The sequence below is a fragment of the Pelodiscus sinensis genome, chromosome 3 (assembly GCF_052426305.1).
Source record: "Pelodiscus sinensis isolate ZL-2025 chromosome 3, ASM5242630v1, whole genome shotgun sequence".
NCBI classification, from domain to species: Eukaryota; Metazoa; Chordata; order Testudines; family Trionychidae; genus Pelodiscus; species Pelodiscus sinensis.
The window spans coordinates 2,094,260-2,113,792 of record NC_143054.1 but is presented as its reverse complement, the minus strand read 5'-3'; the positions used below and the strand labels follow the sequence as shown (position 1 = coordinate 2,113,792).

The window sequence follows — 19,533 nt, the reverse complement described above, 5'->3', positions numbered from 1 at the left end:
CCGCCCCGCCCGGCCCCCATCGCCCCGCGCCCCGGCCCCCCATCGCCCCGCCCGCCCCGCGCCCCGCACCCTGCCCCGCCCCCCATCGCCCCGCACCCCGGCCCCCCATCGCCCCGCACCCCATCGCCCCGCCCGCTCCCCGGCCGCCCCGCGCCCCGCACCCCGCCCGCCCCGCACCCCGCCCCCCATCGCCCCGCACCCCGGCCCCCCATCGCCCCGCCCGCCCCGCGCCCCGCACCCCGCCCGCTCCCCGCCCGCCCCGCGCCCCGCCCCCCATCGCCCCGGCCCGCACCCCGCCCGGCCCGCACCCCGCCCGGCCCCCATCGCCCCGCGCCCCGGCCCCCCCCATCGCCCCGCCCGCTCCCCGGCCCCCCATCCCGCACCCCATCACCCCGCCCCCGCCCTCCATCCCTCGCCCCGCCCGGCCGCGCCCCGCACAAAGAGGCGCCGCGGGGCGGGGCCGCGGACCGGGCCCTCGGGCGGGGGGGTCCCCAGACAAAGGCCCCCCCGGCCCCGCCGCGCCTCACCCGGCTCCGCTCCGTCCGCTCCGCGCCGCTCCCACCAACCTGCTCGGCTCCGCCGCCGCGAGCCAATCACAGCGCGCGCTCGGCCCGGGGGCGGGGCCTCCGCCCTCCTCGCGGCCCCCCCAGGGTGGGGCCGCGCGCCCCGGACACGCCCACCCGCTCCACCTGCTCCTGCTGGGGTTGCCATGGTGACCAGGGACCCGGCACAAAGGCCTCTCCCGAGCCGGGGGCGGGGCCAGGCGAACCCCCCCCCCCAGAGCCCCCTCTTCCCCCACCTCCCCCTCCCCCCCCAGAGCCTCCCCTTCCACTCCCCCCAGAGCCTTCCCTTCCCCCACCTCCCCCTCCCCTCGCCCCCCAGAGCCCCCTCTTCCCCCACCTCCCCCTCCCCCCAGAGCCCCCTCTTCCCCATCTCCCCCTCCCCCCAGAGCCTCTCCTTCCCCTCCACCCCCCCAGAGCCCCCTCTTCCCCATCTCCCCCTCCCCCCAGAGCCTCTCCTTCCCCTCCACCCCCCCAGAGCCTCCTCTTCCCCCACCTCCCCCCCAGAGCCCCCCTTCCCCTCTGTGTCCCCCAACCTCCCCTTAGCCCCTCCTGTGTGCCAGGCACCCCTCTTTGCCCCCCCTTTCCTCCGCCCCTTCACCCCAACCCTCCCCTTCGCCCCACCGCTCCCTTCCTCCCGCCCCTTCACCCCAACCCTCCCCTTCGCCCCACCGCTCCCTTCCTCCCGCCCCTTCACCCCAACCCTCCCCTTCGCCCCACCGCTCCCTTCCTCCCGCCCCTTCACCCCAACCCTCCCCTTCGCCCCACCGCTCCCTTCCTCCCGCCCCTTCACCCCAACCCTCCCCTTCGCCCCACCGCTCCCTTCCTCCCGCCCCTTCACCCCAACCCTCCCCTTCGCCCCACCGCTCCCTTCTCCCGCCCCTTCACCCCAACCCTCCCCTTCGCCCCACCGCTCCCTTCCTCCCGCCCCTTCACCCCAACCCTCCCCTTCGCCCCACCGCTCCCTTCCTCCCGCCCCTTCACCCCAACCCTCCCCTTCGCCCCACCGCTCCCTTCCTCCCGCCCCTTCACCCCAACCCTCCCCTTCGCCCCACCGCTCCCTTCCTCCCGCCCCTTCACCCCAACCCTCCCCTTCGCCCCACCGCTCCCTTCTCCCGCCCCTTCACCCCAACCCTCCCCTTCGCCCCACCGCTCCCTTCCTCCCGCCCCTTCACCCCAACCCTCCCCTTCGCCCCACCGCTCCCTTCCTCCCACCCCTTCACCCCAACCCTCCCCTTCGCCCCACCGCTCCCTTCCTCCCGCCCCTTCACCCCAACCCTCCCCTTCGCCCCACCGCTCCCTTCTCCCGCCCCTTCACCCCAACCCTCCCCTTCGCCCCACCGCTCCCTTCTCCCGCCCCTTCACCCCAACCCTCCCCTTCGCCCCACCGCTCCCTTCTCCCGCCCCTTCACCCCAACCCTCCCCTTCGCCCCACCGCTCCCTTCACCCCAACCCTCCCCTTCGCCCCACCGCTCCCTTCCTCCCGCCCCTTCACCCCAACCCTCCCCTTCGCCCCACCGCTCCCTTCTCCCGCCCCTTCACCTCCAAAAGAACTCGAGTGGGAAATGTGGAACTACTACCTGGTTTGTAACCTGTCCTTTAATCGGCTCTGTACCCAATGACTGGAAGGTGGTGCAGCGGGTTGACTCACTTTCACCTGGGGTGGCTTGTGGGGAAGTGACCGGCTGCTCCGACGCCGACGCGCCCCCTTTGGGTGAGGTATTCTCTTCACGGCACTGCCCTCCAGCAGTGACACTCCGGTCTTGATCTGCACCCCCTTCCAGGGGTTCCTCCTCCGCTCCTCCTCCAGGGTCCTCCCTACTCCCTAGGGCCCCCAGTTCTTCTCCCACTCCGCCTGCCCGGTTGCTTCCTGCAACCCTGCCTTGCGGACTTATGGCCTGGGGCTTCCCTGGCTCAAACTCTCCCAGCCTACTGCAGCTGCCTCCTTGCAGCCCAGCCTTTAGGGCTGCCTCCATGGGAGCCCCACCCTCCATGACTGCCTCCTTGCAGTCCTGGGCCTCAGGCCAGGTAGCCTGGGTTTGCTAGGCTGAAGCCTCCCTCACTGCAGGCAGGCAGGTCCCTCTCCTCCTCCCAGGAGCTGCTCTATATGGCCTCCAGCTGGGCCCTCCTTAGCTGCCTCAGCTGGGCTTCCTCCTGACTCCATGTGTTGTGCTTAAAAGAAGCACTCGGGATCTTTTTCAGGGGATAAGGCAACCTGCCACATTTATTGATCATCCATAGATCAATCAATACTTATATGCATATGATACATCACACTTATGCACTCTCCCACACGCAAGCACACTCCCTCTTGTGGTTACCAAAAGTTGCTCCCCCTAACTGCACTGGCCAGGTGAGTTAGATGGGGGAGGGGGGGAGCCGGGCTTCTGCCAATCCGGATCGATGCTCCCATGTTGACAAGAAGAAAACCCGGGGTCCCTCTACAAGATGCCTATTTATCCCTCTCATGCAGCCAATTAGTCATCACCTTGCCTTTCCTAATGCTGCTTCAGAGAGAGTTCTTCCAAGGGCCGGCACTTGCTGCTTGACTCCCAAGGTGTCTGTATATCCAGTCTTCTTAATGAACTCACTTTACAGGTATTGTCTTCGATCTAGCTCCCAGACCTTCTCCACCCTTGCAACTGCTGCTGGAGGTGCTCATCTTTCATTCTCCATTCACACCTCATTCATTTCAATAGGACAATCAAGGAAAGGGGAGAGCTTAAAAGACATTTTTTCTTACAAGATCTATATATCTTAATACAAAGTTATAGGAGAAATGTTACAGATTCTATAAGAACACTTAAAGATCTTGTCCTTTTAGATATATCTTAATACAAAGTTATGAGAGTGATAATATTACAGGGATTTATTCACACAGGTCTCAGCCCCTTAAAGGGCCAGTAGAGAGCAACGCCCTGCCACAGTAGCTAATGTGACATCAATATTTAATAAGGGCTCCAGAGGTGATCCTAGCAATTACAGCCAATAAGTCTAACATGAGTACCGAGCAAATTAGTTGAAACTATAGTTAAGAACAAAATCATCAGACACACAGATGGACATAATTTGGTGGGGGAAAGCCAGCATGGTTTCTGTAAAGGGAAATCATGTCTTACTAATCTACTAGGCTGCGTCTAGACTGGCATGATTTTCTGGAAATGCTTTTAACAGAAAAGTTTTCCGTTAAAAGCATTTTCGGAAAAGAGCGTCTAGATTGGCACGGACGCTTTTCCGCAAAAGCACTTTTTGCGGAAAAGTGTCCATGGCCAATCTAGACGCGCTTTTGCTCAAAAAAGCCCCGATCGCCATTTTTGCGATCGGGGCTTTTTTGTGCAAAACAAATCTCAGCTGTCTACACTGGCCCTTTTGCACAAAACTTTTGCGCAAAAGGGATTTTTGCCCGAACGGGAGCAGCATAGTATTTCCGCAAAAAGCACTGATTTCTTACAGTAGGAAGTCACTGCTTTTGAGGAAATTCAAGCAGCCAGTGTAGACAGCTGGCAAGTTTTTCCGGAAAAGCAGCTGATTTTCTGGAAAAACTGGCCAGTCTAGACACAGCCCTAGAGTTCTTTGAGAGGGTCAGCAAACGTGGAGAAGGGAGATTTAGTGGATCTAGTGTAGTTAGATTTCCAGAAAGCCTTGGACAAGGTCCCTCCTCAAAAGCTCTTACGTAAAGTAAGTTGTCAAGAGGGAAGGTCCTGTCATCGACTGAAAACTGGTTAAAAGACAAAGGGATTGGAATAAATGGTGAGTTTTCAGAATGGAGAGAGGTAACTAGTGGGGTCCTGGAGGGGTCCATACTGGGACCCATCCTATTCAACTTATTTATAAATGCTCTGGAGAAAGGGGTAAAGAGTGAGGTGACAAAATTTGCAGATGATACTGAAGATAGTTAAGACCAAAGCAGACTGTGAAGAGCTTCAAAAGGATCTCTCATAACTAGGACTAGACAACAAAATGGCAGATGAATGTTAATGTTGATAAATGTAAAGTAATGTGCATTGGAAAACATAATCCCAACTGTAAATACAATATCATGGGGATTAAATTAGCTGTTACCACTCGAGAGAGAGATTTTGGCGTCATTGTGGACAGTTTCCCAAAAAGCCACTCACTGTGCAGTGGCAGTGAAAAAAAGCAAACAGAGAATATCTTATTGCCTCTGTATAACTCGATGATACGCCCATATCTTAAATCCTATGTACTCTACATGACAAATTGGAGAAGATCCAGGGAAGAGCAACAAAAATTATTAGAAAACATGAGCTATAAGGAAGACTGAAAGAATTGGGCTTGTTTAGTTTGGACAAGGGAAGACTGAGGGTATGTCTACACTACCCTCCTAGTTCGAACTAGGAGGGTAATGTATGCATACCGCACTTGCTAATGAAGCCCGGGATTTGAATTTCCCGGGCTTCATTAGCATAAGCGCGGAGCCGCCATTTTTAAATCCCCGCTGCTTCGAACCCCGTGTAGCCGCGGCTACACGGGGCTCGAACTAGGTAGTTCGGACTAGGGTGCCTATTCCGAACTACCGGTACACCTCGTTTCACGAGGAGTAACGGTAGTTCGGAATAGGATCCTAGTCCGAACTACCTAGTTCGAGCCCCGTGTAGCCGCGCTACACGGGGTTCGAAGCAGTGGGGATTTAAAAATGGCGGCTCCCCGCTTATGCTAATGAAGCCCGGGAAATTCAAATCCCGGGCTTCATTAGCAAGTGCGGTATGCATACATTACCCCGCTAGTTCGAACTAGCGGGGTAGTGTAGACATACCCTGAGAGGGGACAAGAGTCTCTAAAAGGGTATGTCTACACTAGTCCCCTAGTTTGAACTAGGGTGGCTAATGTAGGTATTCGAACTTGCAAATGAAGCCCGGGATTTAAATATCCTGGGCTTCATTTGCATGTTCCCGGGCGCCACCATTTTTAAATGCCTGGTAGCTTGAACTATCTGCCCGCGGCTACACGCGGCATGGGCTAGGTAGTTTGAATTAACACTCTTAATTCGAATTACCATTACTCCTCATTGCAGGAGGAGTAACAGTAGTTCGAATTAAGAGTGTAGCCGCAGGCAGGTAGTTCAAGCTACTGGGCATTTAAAAATGGCGGCGCCCGGGAACATTCAAATGAAGCCTGGGATATTTAAATCCCGGGCTTCATTTGCGAGTTTGAATGACTACATTAGCCACCCTAGTTTGAACTAGGGTGGCTAGTGTAGCCATACCCAAAGAGACAAGGAAGAAGGAGAAAAATTGTTCTCCTTGGCCTCTGAGGATAGGACAAGAAGCAATGGGCTTAAACTGCAGCTAAGGAGGTTTAGGTTGGACATTAGGAAAAAGTTCCTACCAGTCAGGGTGGTCAAACACTAGAATAAGTTGCCTGGGGAGGTTATGGAATCTCCATTTCTAGGGATATTTAAGAGCAAGGTAGACCTCCATTTGGTCTTCAGATCTGCTCCTGACCCCAGATGCGGCCTCACAGGGAATCACGAGCCAGGAAGAACTGTGGACCCATCCGGATGTAGGATGTGCACCAAGGACTCTTCTTGCTCGCGATTGAAACACGGCAAGCAGCGTGCACAGACCACTAACAGGGTGGGGTGTGGGGAACATTAGTGACCAGGAGGGAGACGGCGTCAAGGGGCGGGGGAGAGGCCCCCCCACCCCGGACTCAGTCACACTGTGTCCTGCTGTATTGGTCTCCCGAAAGATGTCAGGGGGATTCAAGTTCCCCATGAGAAGCAGGGCCTGCAATCTGAAAGCTTCTCTCAGTTGTCTGAAGAAAGCCTTGTCTACCTCATCCACCTGATCCGGTCTATAGCAGACACCAACCACAACATCACCCCTGTTGCTTCCACCTCTAAACTTAACCCATAGACTCTCAACAGGCTTTTCTCTAGTTTGAACTAGGATTGCAAATGTAGGCGACCAAAATTGCTAATGAAGCAGGGATTTAAATATCCTGTGCTTTGTTAGCATGATCTCACTGGCGCATTACTCTGCTCAACAGCTGTTTTGAAAGTGAAAGTGCGCACTGGGACGCGTTAGTTCAAACCAAACCCTTTGTTTTGAACTAACGTTACTCCAATTTCTGTGAGGAAGTACCCTTACAGAAATGCAACTCTTCCTCCTTTTCTCCCCCGCCTGTTCTTCCTGAACAGTCCATACCCTCCCATGACAGTGCTCCAGTCATGCGAGTCATCCCACCAAGTCTCCATTAGTCCAATCAAATCATAGTTCTTTGACTGGGCCAGGGCTTCTAATTCTTCCTGTTTGTTTCCCAGGCTTCTTGCGTTCATGTACAAACACCTTAGATAACCAGCTGATCGCCCTGCCTTATTGATTCGAATCAGGGGTCCCCCTTTGTTGCTCGTTCCTCCTTGTGTTTCTTCCCATTATCCCACTTCCCTCAGGGCTTTGGTCACCGTCTCCCAACAATCCTAGTTTAAAGCCCTCCTCACTAGGTTTGCAAGGCTGCCCGCGAAGATGCTCCTTCCTCTCTTGGTTAAGTGAATCCCATCTCTTCCTAACAATCCTTGTGCCCGGAACAGAGTCCCATGGCTGAAGAAACCAAAGCCCTGTCTGCGACACCACCTGCGCAACCATGCATTGACTTCCTCAATTCGATGATCCCTACCTGGACCTTTTCCTTCAACAGGGAGGATGGACAAGAACACCACTTGCGCTTCAAATTCCTCGATCCTTCTTTCCAATGCTACATAATCTGCAGTGACCCAGTCTAGGTCATTCTTGGCCGTATCGTTAGTTCCTACATGGAGAAGCAGGAAGGGTAGCGATCCAAAGGTTTGATCAATTTGGGAAGACTCTCAGTCATATCCTGAACGCGAGCTCCCGGTAAGCAGCACACTTCTCGAGATTGCAGGTCTGGATGGCAGATGGGCAACTCAGTCCCCCTTAGGAGGGAGTCCCCGACCACCACCACCCGTCTTCTTTTGGGGGTGGTGGCCATGGAACCCTCATCCCTAGGACTGCACATCCCATGCCTTCCAGTAGATGGTGTTCCCTTCTGATTTCTTCCCTGAGAGGTCCCTTCCAAAGCATTCCCCACCACAGTGCCTGTGCAGAGAGCCTGAAAGCGATTACTTACCTCTATAGGGATGGGGGATACCTGAGTTGGCTGCTTTCTTCTTCTAGAGGTTACATGCTGCCAGTTCTCTTCCTTGTCCTGTGCTGCCCTGACTGGCTCTTCAGCCTGTTGTGCCTGCAGGATTAAATGCTGCCTTCTATCGAGGAAGTCTTCATCCTCTCTGATAGAACGTAGGGTCTCAAGTTCTCTAATGTTTGCACTTAGTGCAGATAATACCCCTTCTTTCTTCTAGGAGGAAGACACACATGGCACAGTAAGAGAGATGTAGCCGTGTTAGTCTAGTCTAGCTGAAACAAAAGACAGGCCTATGCAGCACTTTAAAGACTAACAAGATGGTTTATTAGGTGATGAGCTTTCGTGGGCCAGACCCACTTCCTCACATCAAATTGTGGAAGAAAATTGGCATGACCATATATACCAAAGGGATACAATCAAAAAAAGTGAACACATATAAAAAGGACAAATCAAATTTCAGAACAGAGGGGGGATGAGGTGGGGAGGTTAATATCTGTGAGCTCATGATATTAGAGGTGATAATTGGGGAAGCTATCTTTGTAATGGGTAAAGTAATTAGCATCTTTGTTGAGACCCAGGCGTAAAGTGTCAAATTTAAGCATGAATGACAGTTCAGAGGTTTCTCTTTGAAGTCTTGTGTTAAAACGTCTTTGAAGCAGGATGCAGGTAATTAAGTTGTTGAGACAATGCCCTTTCTGGTTGAAATGGCAAGAAACTTTTTTCTTTGTGATACTGTCTCATCTCTGTTGTGTGGCATTGATTCTTTGGCGAAGTGTCTGAGACGTTTGTCCAATGTACATAGCAGAAGGACACTGTCGGCACATGATGGCATAAATTATATTTCTGGATGAGCAGGAATATGTGTTCTTGATCTTATAACTCACTTGGTTAGGTCCAATAATGGTATCAGCAGAGTGAATATGAGGACAAAGCTGGCAACGGGGTTTGTTGCAAGGGAAGTTTCCAGGGTTGGTATTAGTGTGGTATGTCCTGTGGTTGTTGGTAAGAATCATCCTGAGGTTAGGTGGTTGTCTATAGGAGACTATGGGGCTGTCTCCCAAAGCCTCTTGGAGTTTAGTATCCTGTTCCAGTATAGGTTGTGGTTTATTGATAATGTATTGGATGGGTTTAAGTTGGGGGTTGTAGGTGATGACAAGTGGTGTTCTATTGTTGGTTTTCTTGGGTCTGTCTTGAAGTAGATGGTTTCTAGGTATTCGTCTGGCTCTTTCAATTTGTTTTTTTATTTCTCTGGGTGGGCAGTGGAGGTTTATAAATGCTTGGTAGAGATCCTGAAGTTTCTGGTCTCTGTCAGTGGGATTAGAGCAGATGCGGTTGTATCGAAGAGCTTGGCTATAGATGATGAATTGTATGGTGTGTTCTGGATGGGAGCTGGAGGCATGTAGGTAACTGTATAAGTCGGTGGGTTTTCTGTAGAGAGTGGTGTCTAACTTTCCATTGCTGATTAGTACTGTGGTATCCAGGAAATGGATCTCTCGTGTAGAATGGTCCAGGCTGAGATTGATCGTAGAATCATAGAATCATAGAACTGGAAGAGACCTCAGAAGGTCATCAAGTCCAGCCCCCTGCTCTAGGCAGGACCAATTCCAACTAAATCAACCCGGCCAGGGCTTTGTCAAGCCGAGACTTAAACACCTCTAGGGATGGAGAATCCACTACTTCCCTAGGGAACCCATCCCAGTGCTTCACCACCCTCCTAGTGAAATAGTTTTTCCTAATATCCAACCTGGACCTCTCCCACCACAACTTGAGACCATTGCTCCTTGTTCTGCCATCTGTCACTACTGAGAACAGCCTCTCTCCATCCTCTTTGGAACCTCCCTTCAGGAAGTTGAAGGCTGCTCTCAAATCCCCCCTCACTCTTCGCTTCTGCAGACTAAATAGACCCAAGTCCCTCAGCCTCTCCTCATAAGTCATATGCTCCAGCCCCCTAATCATTTTGGTTGCCCTCCGCTGGACCCTCTCCAATGCGTCCACATCCTTTTTGTAGTGGGGGGCCCAGAACTGGACACAATACTCCAGATGCGGCCTCACCAGAGCCAAATAAAGGGGAATGATGACATCTCTGGATCTGCTGGCAATGCTCCTCTTAGTGCACCCTAATATGCCATTAGCCTTCTTGGCTACAAGGGCGCCCTGTTGACTCATATCCAGCTTCTCATGCACTGTAATCCCCAGGTCCTTTTCTGCAGAACTACTACTTAACTGGTTGGTCCCCAGCTTGTAACAATGCTTGGGATTCTTCCGTCCCAAGTGCAGGACTCTACACTTGTCCTTGTTGAACCTCGTGAGATTTCTAGTGGCCCAATCCTCCAATTTGTCTAAGTCAGGGTATGTCTACACTACAGCGCTAATTCGAACTAACTTAGTTCGAATTAGTTAATTCGAACTAAGCTAATTCGAACTAACACATCTAGAACTAAAAACTAGTTCGAATTAGCATTTTGCTAATTCGAACTAGCATGTCCACATTAAGTGGACCCTGAACCGGGGTTAAGGATGGCCGGAAGCAGTGCCGGCAGGGTATCAGATGAGGACTTAGAGCGTGGAGCTGCTGTCTCAGGCTAGCTGAGGGCTGTACTTAAAGGGACCCGACCCCCACCCCGGACAGACAGTTCTCAGGGGTGCCCCGCTTGCAAAGCAGTCCTGGCTTGGAGTGCCCTGAGTGCCCATACTGGGCACATCACAGAACTCAGCCATCAGACCGGCTGCACTTGCCGCAGGCTGCCATCTGGAGAGAGGGGGCAATTGGGGGGCTGCAGGAGAGCTTCCACCCCCAGAAGCCCACAGAGCCAGCTCAGTCCTCCCCATCGGGGGCTCGTACCCCATTCCTCCCTCACCTCCTTCCACTTACCCTTCCCTAGCCTCCCTTCCTGATGTACAAAATAAAGGACACGTGTGTTCAAAAATAGAATCTCTCGTTATTGAACAAAACGGGGAGACTGGGAAAAGGAGGTGGGAGAGGGGAAGGCAACTAAAATGATCAGAGGTTTGGAACAGGTCCCATATGAAGAGAGGCTAAAGAGACTGGGACTTTTCAATTTAGAAAAGAGGAGACTGAGGGGGGATAGCATAGAGGTCTATAAAAGCATGAGTGGGGTGGAGAGGGTGCATCAAGAAAAGTTCTTCATTAGTTCCCATAAAGAAGGACTAGAGGACACCAAAGGAAAGGAAAGGAATGGGTAGCAGGCTTCAAACTAGTAACAGAAAGTTGTTCTTCACAAAGCAAAGAGTCAACCTGTGGAACTCCTTGCTGCAGGAGGCTGTGAAGGCTAGAACTAGAACAGAGTTTAAAGAGAAGTGAGATAAAGTGATGGAGGTTGGGTCCATGGAGTGGTATTAGCCAGGAGGTAGGAGTAGTGTCCCTGCCCAAGGTTTGTGGAAGGCTGGAGAGGGATGGCACGCGACAAATGGCTTGGTCACTGTCTTTGGTCCATCCCCTCCAGGGTCCCTAGGGTTGGCCGCTGTCGACAGACAGGCTACTGGGCTAGATGGACCTTTGGTCTGACCCAGGACGGCCATTGTAAGCTCAGGGCTCAGGGTCGGGGGTCTTATTGGACCACCCTGATTTTCATGCACACCTGCTCCTGGGTTGCCAGGCTGGCAGCTCTCCTGCCCTAGACGGCCACTTCCCTGTGCCTAGTGCGGAGGTCGTGGACAAGGTCCACGATGTCCGCACTTGCCCAGGAAGGTGCCCGCCTCTTGCGGTCCCGGGCAAGCTCCCGGGAGCCGCCGGCCTGGTCCCAGGAAGAGGGGGAGGGCTGGGGGGCATTGGGTTGCTGGCTCGAGCCGTGCCAGGTGCAGGGTCTGCTAGCGTGGTGCTGGCAGGCTTGCACCTGGCACGGGCATCGTAGCCAGCCCGTGCCCCTTTAAGGGGTCTGGGTTCCGGGAGGGGAGCAATAGAGTTTCCCTGGTGTTGGCCAGAGTGGCCACCAGGGAAAGCTGGGGAGGGCTAGCCTCCCACTAGTTCGAATTAAGGGGCTACACACCCCTTAATTCGAATGAGTAAGTTCGAACTAGGCTTAGTCCTCGTAGAATGAGGTTTACCTAGTTCGAACTAAGCGCTCTGCTAGTTCGAATTAAGTTCGAACTAGCGGATCGCTAGTGTAGCGCCTATCAAAGTTAATTCGAACTAATGTCTGTTAGTTCGAATTAACTTTGTAGTGTAGACATACCCTCATTCTGTACCCTATCTCTGCCCTTAAGCGTATCTACCTCTCCCCCCAGCTTAGTGTCATCTCCCCCCAGCTTAGTGTCATGGTAGGGTATAGGTTTTTAAAATCTCTATGGAATACCTCCAGTGTTTCTTGGCCATGGGTCCAGATCATAAAGATGTCATCGATGTAGCGTAAGTAGAGAAGGGGTAAAAGGGGACGGGAGTTGAGGAAACGTTGTTCTAAGTCAGCCATAAAGATGTTAGCGTACTGTGGGGCCGTGGAGGTACCCATGGCTCTGCCGCTGATCTGGAGGTATAAGTTGTCCTCAGACTGGAAATAATTGTGAGTGAGAACAAAGTTACATAGGTCTGCTACCAGATTGGCAGTGGTGTCCTCTGGGATAGTGTTTCTAATTGCTTGTAATCCATCTTGTAATGTGGGATGTTGGTGTAGAGATCTTCTACATCGATGGTAGCAAGGATGGCGTTATCAGGGAGGTTATCAATGTTTTGTAGTTTTCTCAGGAAGTCAGTGGTATCTCAGAGATAGCTGGGAGTGTTGGTCGCGTAGGGTTTGAGAAGAAAGTCTACATAGCTGGATATTCCAGTGGTGAGCATGCCGATACCTGAGATGATGGAGCGTCCGGGGTGTCCAGGTTTATGGATTTTGGGAAGCAGATAGAACAATCTGGTCGAGGTTCAGAATGTGTTTCTGTGTGGACAAAGCTGGCCTTTTTATACGTGTTCACTTTTTTTGATTGTATCCCTTTGGTATATATGGTTATGCCAATTTTCTTCCACAATTTGAGCTGAGGAAGTGGGTCTGGCCCACAAAAGCTCATCACCTAATAAACCATCTGGTTAGTCTTTAAAATGCTGCATAGTCCTGTCTTTTGTTTCAAACATGGCACATGCTGTGCAGGTAACAACAGCAGAGTGATCACCATCCATCCCTGCCTTCCCTCGGAGAGATTCCTCAGTTGTTATTCGGTGCCTCCCAGAAGGGCAGGCGTGTAGTGAAAAGATTGTAAAGAATGGTGAGTGTATCTCGCCCCCTTCCCAACTCCCTCTCCAGACTCCCTGTGAGCAGCCCCTGTTCACAAGCTCCCTGGTCGCTGGCTCCCTCCTGAATAAAGCCCTGGACTGCCTGATAGCCCCTGCCCCTGATTAAGGCTCAATCAATGAGCAGAGGCTTCTAGATGGCAAACTCTGATTAGAAGCTCACAGCACACACTCGGGGGGGAGGCAAAGGGGGGGGAGAATGGAAGAAAAAAACCCCAAACAGCCAAACACAAGCTCAGCACACAGCAAGATAACCCCAAACACACACTGCCGACAGACCACGTCCCTCAAGGGTCCTGTATCAGCTTCCTCCTTCACCTGGAGAACTCCCTCTCCAAACTCCAAACTCCTTGTTTGCGGTGGGTCGTTGGCCCTGACCCGCTTACTGTTGGCAGGGCTGCCAGCCAGCTCAGCACTGCTCTACGGGAGGCCGCCCCCAGCAGCAGGGGACGGAGATTACAAAGGCGGCAACTTTTTACAGACCAAGCAAGACAGCCAAGGCACAGTCCTTCATCTCGGCGCGCCGTGCGTCCTCTACAGAGGACGGTCCCTGCGCGGCGGCACCGTTAGCAGCTTTCCAGGCTGCCAGGAGGAAGGGGAGCAGACATAGAATCATAGAATCATAGAATAATAGGACTGGAAGGGACCTCAAGAGGTCATCGAGTCCAGCCCCCCGCCCTCAAGGCAGGATCAAGCTCCGTCTACACCATCCCTGACAGATGTCTATCTAACCTGTTCTTAAATATCTCCAGAGAGGGAGATTCCACCACCTCCCTTGGCAATTTATTCCAATATTTGACCACCCTGACAGTTAGGAATTTTTTCCTAATGTCCAATCTAAACCTCCCCTGCTGCACTTTAAGCCCATTACTCCTTGTCCTGTCCTCAGAAACCAAGAGGAACAAATTTTCTCCTTCCTCCTTGTGACACCCTTTTAGATATTTGAAAACCGCTATCATGTCCCCCCTTAATCTTCTTTTTTCCAAACTAAACAAGCCCAGTTCATGAAGCCTGGCTTCATAGGTCATGTTCTCTAAACCTTTAATCATTCTTGTCGCTCTTCTCTGTACCCTTTCCAATTTCTCCACATCTTTCTTGAAATGTGGCGCCCAGAACTGGACACAGTACTCCAGCTGAGGCCTAACTAGTGCAGAGTAGAGCGGCAGAATGACTTCACGAGTTTTGCTTACAACACACCTGTTGATACAACCTAGAATCATATTTGCTTTTTTTGCAACAGCATCACACTGTTGACTCATATTCAACTTGTGGTCCACTATGACCCCTAGATCCCTTTCCGCCATGCTCCTTCCTAGACAGTCGCTTCCCATCTTGTATGTATGGAACGGATTGTTCCTTCCTAAGTGGAGCACTTTGCATTTCTCTTTATTAAACCTCATCCTGTTTACCTCCGACCATTTCTCTAACTTGCTAAGGTCATTTTGAATTATGTCCCTATCCTCCAAAGAAGTCGCAACCCCACCCAGTTTGGTATCATCTGCAAACTTAATAAGCGTACTCTCTATCCCAATATCTACATCATTGATGAAGATATTGAACAGTATGGGTCCCAAAACAGACCCTTGAGGAACTCCACTTGTTATCCCTTTCCAGCAGGATTTAGAACCGTTAACAACCACTCTCTGACTACGGTTATCCAGCCAATTATGCACCCACCTTATCGTGGCCCTATCTAAGTTATATTTGCCTAGTTTATCAATAAGAATATCATGCGAGACCGTATCAAATGCCTTACTAAAGTCTAGGTATATGACATCCACCGCTTCTCCCTTATCCACAAGGCTCGTTATCTTATCAAAGAAAGCTATCAGATTAGTTTGGCATGACTTGTTCTTCACAAACCCATGCTGGCTATTCCCTATCACTTTATTACCTTCCAAGTGTTTGCATATGATTTCCTTAATTACCTGCTCCATTATCTTCCCTGGGATAGACGTTAAACTGACCGGTCTATAATTTCCTGGGTTGTTCTTATTCCCCTTGTTATAGATGGGCACAATATTTGCCCTTTTCCAGTCTTCTGGAATCTCCCCTGTCTGCCATGATTTTTCAAAGATCATAGCTAAAGGCTCAGATACCTCCTCTATCAGCTCCTTGAGTATCCTGGGATGCATTTCATCAGGCCCTGGTGACTTGCTGACATCTAACTTTCCTAAGTGATTTTTAACTTGTTCTTTGTGTATCCTATCTTCTAAACTTACCCTCTCTCTGCTTGTATTCACTACGTTAGGCATGTCCAAAGGACGGCCCCTCCCACTATTGTCCTGCCTTCCCGGCCCCGCCCGGGTGCTCATCTCCCAGCAGAGCTCTGCCTGCAGCCTCCCTTCGTCGCCTCAGCCCCCGGTGGGGAATCCATGTCGGCGAGGGTCTTCCCCACGGACACCTGAATCCGCTCGCCTCAGGGCCCAGATGGACGGTGTGGCCGGCCGAGAGCTGCAGGCCAGCCCGAGGGCTCTGCTGCTGGGGGATTTTCAGTGATGCCCGCTGGGTGTGGGTCCCCGAGACAATTCAACTCAAGGCCTTTCCGTCCCCGGGCGGGCAAGCCGGGTGCGTGCAGCCGTCCCTAGGGAGAGGTCTGGGCGTCCGTTCGCTGGGCCCCAGATGGACATTCACTGCTGCTGGCACGGGCCTGCCTCAGAGGGGCCCCGCAGCGGGCCGGGAGCACGGCGTGACTCTAATGGAGCGGAACGGCCCGTGTCCAGGATTCTCGTGGCCGGAAGCAATTGGAGCCCAGGCCTCCGGCAGACAGCAAGGCGGCTAGCAAAGGAGCTGCGTGGGAAGGGGCACAGCTCACCGCTGGCTCCAACGGGCTCCAGGCCGCTCCTCGGGCCTTGTCCGGCCCATTGCGGTGGCTCGGGAGGCTGCAGCCACGGAACGCCACGCACAGCAGCGGGGGCAGCCACTGAACGGGCCACAGGGACTGACGCAGACACCGGCACCTGCAGGGCTGGAGGAGCCACGGCCTGGCCTCTCCCAGCGAGTCGGGGGTTCCCCAATCCTGCAGCAGCACGCACAGACTCCAGTAGAACAGGGGGGTTATTGCCCCTTCAGGGTACAGCCCAGCACAGACGGGATCTGGTTACAGGAATTAGGGCCAGGATGCCCCAGACCCCTTGAGATGGGTCCCTGGGCCCCTACAACGCCAGCCCTCTCCTCAGTCTCTCTCCTTCATGGCTGCAACTTAGCCTCACTCTCCCTGCTTCCCCCGACAGCCACTGCCCCTTCTCTGGAAACCTCCTTGGTCTCCACCCCCCTCCCTTTGTCTCTCCCTGGGAGGCTGAGCCTGGGTGTCTGGGTTAATCCACATTTGGGAGAGTCAGTGAGAATCTCCCCTCCCAGCGCAGGGGCCCCGGGTCACAGAGCAGACACCCTCACTGCATCACACTCGTGCCCAGGGCGCCCAGACCTACAAGATCTTCACCAAGCATTCTGTAAACCACGATACCCACACGAGGAAGTGAGGAGACAGATCGACAGAGCCAGACATGTACCCAGAAGCCTCCTGCTACGGGACAAGCCCAAGAAAGAAACCAACAGAACACCACTGGCCATCGCCTACAGTTCCCAGCTAAAACCTCTCCAGCACATCATCAGTGATCTTCAACCCATCCTGGACAATGATCCCTCGCTTTCACAGGCCTTGGGAGGTAGGCCGGTCCTCGCCCACAGACAACCCGCCAACCTGAAGCATATTCTCACCAGCAACTATGCACCGCACCATAATAACTCGAACTCAGGAACCAATCCTTGCAACAAACCTCGGTGCCAACTCTGCCCACATATATACACCAGCAACACCATCACAGGACCTAACCAGATCCGCCATACCATCACTGGTCCATTCTCCTGCTCATCTACTAACGTAATATATGCCATCATGTGCCAACAATGCCCCACTGCTATATACATCGGCCAAACTGGACAGTCCCTACCTAAAAGAATCAATGGACACAAATCTGATATTAGGAACGGCAACATACAAAAACCTGTAGGGGAACACTTCAATCTCCCTGGACACACAATTGCAGATCTAAAGGTAGCCATCCTGCAGCAAAAAAACTTCAGGACCAGACTTCAAAGAGAAACTGCTGAGCTACAGTTCATCTGCAAGTTTGACACAATCAACTCTGGATTAAACAAAGACTGTGAATGGCTTGCTAACTACACAAGCAGCTTCTCCTCCCTTGGAATTCACACCTCCAGATCAGCTGCTAGAAGTGGGCCTCATCCTCCTTGATTGGATCCACCTCGTCATCTCCAGCCTGATCCTGGCCTGCATATTTATACCTGCCTCTGGATATTTCCTGCCTCCGGTCGAGCGGTGTGGGGGCACCGGCCTTGGCTGGTGAGGAAGAGGATGTCTCCGCCGGGGGAAGGGCTCTGCCAGCTGCAGATTTCTTCCTCCTGGCCCTGTTGTCCGGCGGCTGCCCCATGCGCCCCTCGTGGTGTGGCACAAACATCAGAGCAGCCCAATGGGCCGGCCAGCCCAGCTGTTCCACGACCTTGGGAAGCAACCTCTGGGCAGACTCTGTCCTGCCACCCCAGGGAGCCTTACGTCCAGGATCACAGCAACACCCGGGGCCTGGCCAAAGGCCGGTCACTCACCGCAGCTCGCCTGCGCCCAGCAGGGCCAGAGGGGATCCAGGTGAGTCTGTTTCAGCAACAAGGAGAAGTCTGGTGACGCCTCAGGGACTGATCCACTTGTCTGGGAACCCGTGGTGGTTTGCTGGAGCCCGTTTCTGAGTCTGCAGGCTCAGCCCAGCCCCGCGCAGGGGCGCATCGCAACGGGGCGGCCACGCTCAGAACGGGCGCGTCGCAACGAGGTGGCCACGCTCAGAACGGGCGCGTCGCAACGGGGCGGCCACGCTCAGAGCGGGCGCGTCGCAACGGGGCGGCCACGCTCAGAGCGGGCGCGTCGCAACCGGGCGCGTCGCAACCGGGCGGCCAAGCTCAGAGCGGGCGCGTCGCAACGGGGCGGCCACGCTCAGAGCGGGCGCGTCGCAACGGGGCGGCCACGCTCAGAACGGGCGCGTCGCAACGGGGCGGCCACGCTCAGAGCGGGCGCGTCGCAACGGGGCGGCCACGCTCAGAACGGGCGCGTCGCAACGGGGCGGCCACGCTCAGAACGGGCGCGTCGCAACGAGGCGGCCACGCTCAGAACGGGCGCGTCGCAACGGGGCGGCCACGCTCAGAGCGGGCGCATCGCAACGGGGCGGCCACGCTCAGAGCGGGCACGTCGCAACGGGGCGGCCACGCTCAGAGCGGGCGCGTCGCAACCGGGCGCGTCGCAACCGGGCGGCCAAGCTTAGAGCGGGCGCGTCGCAATGGGGCGGCCACGCTCAGAGCGGGCGCGTCGCAACGGGGCGGCCACGCTCAGAGCGCCTCTCTGGGCAGCCAGTTCGTGGTACCAGCCCCTCCCACCTGGAGTCGCAGATGCCTTTAATGCATCGGCTGGGCCATTACCTCGCCCTGGGGCACAGCCACTGGGCAGGCGGCTGGTCCTAAGCCCCTGCTGACATGGCGTTAGGGTGAGCCGGGCTAGCTGCCTTCCATGCTCCGCCGACCCATCCGCTGCCGAGACCAAGCCCTGGCGTGAGCCTGCCCCACCTGCCAGCGGCACATCCATGCGGGAGAGGTCGGGCCCATGTGCTTTCAGCCCCAGAGGCTCAGGGACACCCCGAGCTGTGGAGGTGCCCCCGTCTAGCCTGGCTACGGGCCACTGTCCACCAGGATCTGAGCTAGGGCTGGTCTCTTGCTACGGCCTGGGCTTCTGCACCAGCCCCCTCTGGGCTGTCTGAAACTTGCTGCCTGTGCCCAGGACGGGGCCCGGTGCTGGAGTTAGGGGAAGGGCAAACAGTCCTCTTCCCCCCCTTCATGGACGTGCAGGGCCCTGGCCTGTCCTGCCGGGCAGGGGGATCCGGCCTTGCTTGGTACCCGTCTCAGCCCTGTCCTGGGTGGCACCGTCCGGCTCGGCCCATTCCCTCCGGGGCTGCAGCGGCTCCGAGCTGGTCCCTGCTGGGCTGGCTCAGCCTTACGGCCAGGTCCCCCCACCCCGTCCAGGGCACCCAGCCCGGCCTCACAGACAGGGCTGCCATGGAGGGGGGGCTCTCGCTCTCCACGCCCCATCTCTTTGGGCTGGGCGCCCCCTCCTGCCTTCAGCATGTGCAGGGGCTGCAGGGAACGCTGCCAGCCTGGGCCCGAGGGCGGCTCCGGGCAGGCTGGGCTCTGGCAGGCACGGACCAGCCTGTTGGGAGCCAGGCGGTGCCCTCTCTCCGGGGCTGGGGTGCCACGTTGCTCTGCCTCTGCCCCAGTGTGCGTGGCCCAGTGCCGGGGCAGGGCATGCCAGCAGGAGGGGGCAGGGCGCTGGGCCGATGCTGTGGGTACCTGGGGGCAGGGCTTGCTTTGCTCCCCTCCAGGACCTGTCCGGGCCAGACCTACCCCCACCCAGGCCCTCATGCCCCAGGTCTCCCATCCCAGGGGCCGGACCTGACCCCGCCTCTGCCCCCCCCACCTTATAGGGTTCTTTCCCATCCAAGCTAGGCTGTTTGCTTAAGCTCCCATTTGCTGCGGGGGGAGGGGGGTGCTCACAGG

The 19,533-nt window shown here is 54.9% G+C and overlaps 1 protein-coding gene across 3 annotated transcripts in view; it reads right to left on the bottom strand.

Annotated features, from left to right (window-relative positions):
- Nucleotides 1–682, bottom strand: part of DPYSL5 (dihydropyrimidinase like 5) — a 102,152-nt gene extending 101,470 nt beyond the window's left edge. For 2 of the 3 annotated variants that reach the window (XM_075914552.2, XM_075914556.2), the window contains exon 1: nt 528–660. The gene's annotated coding sequence lies outside the window, so the exon portion shown is untranslated. Of the gene's footprint in view, nt 1–527 lie in introns of all 3 variants that reach the window. The other variant, XM_075914553.2, reaches the window with a different exon arrangement.
- Between the last annotated feature and the right edge of the window lie 18,851 nt (nt 683–19,533).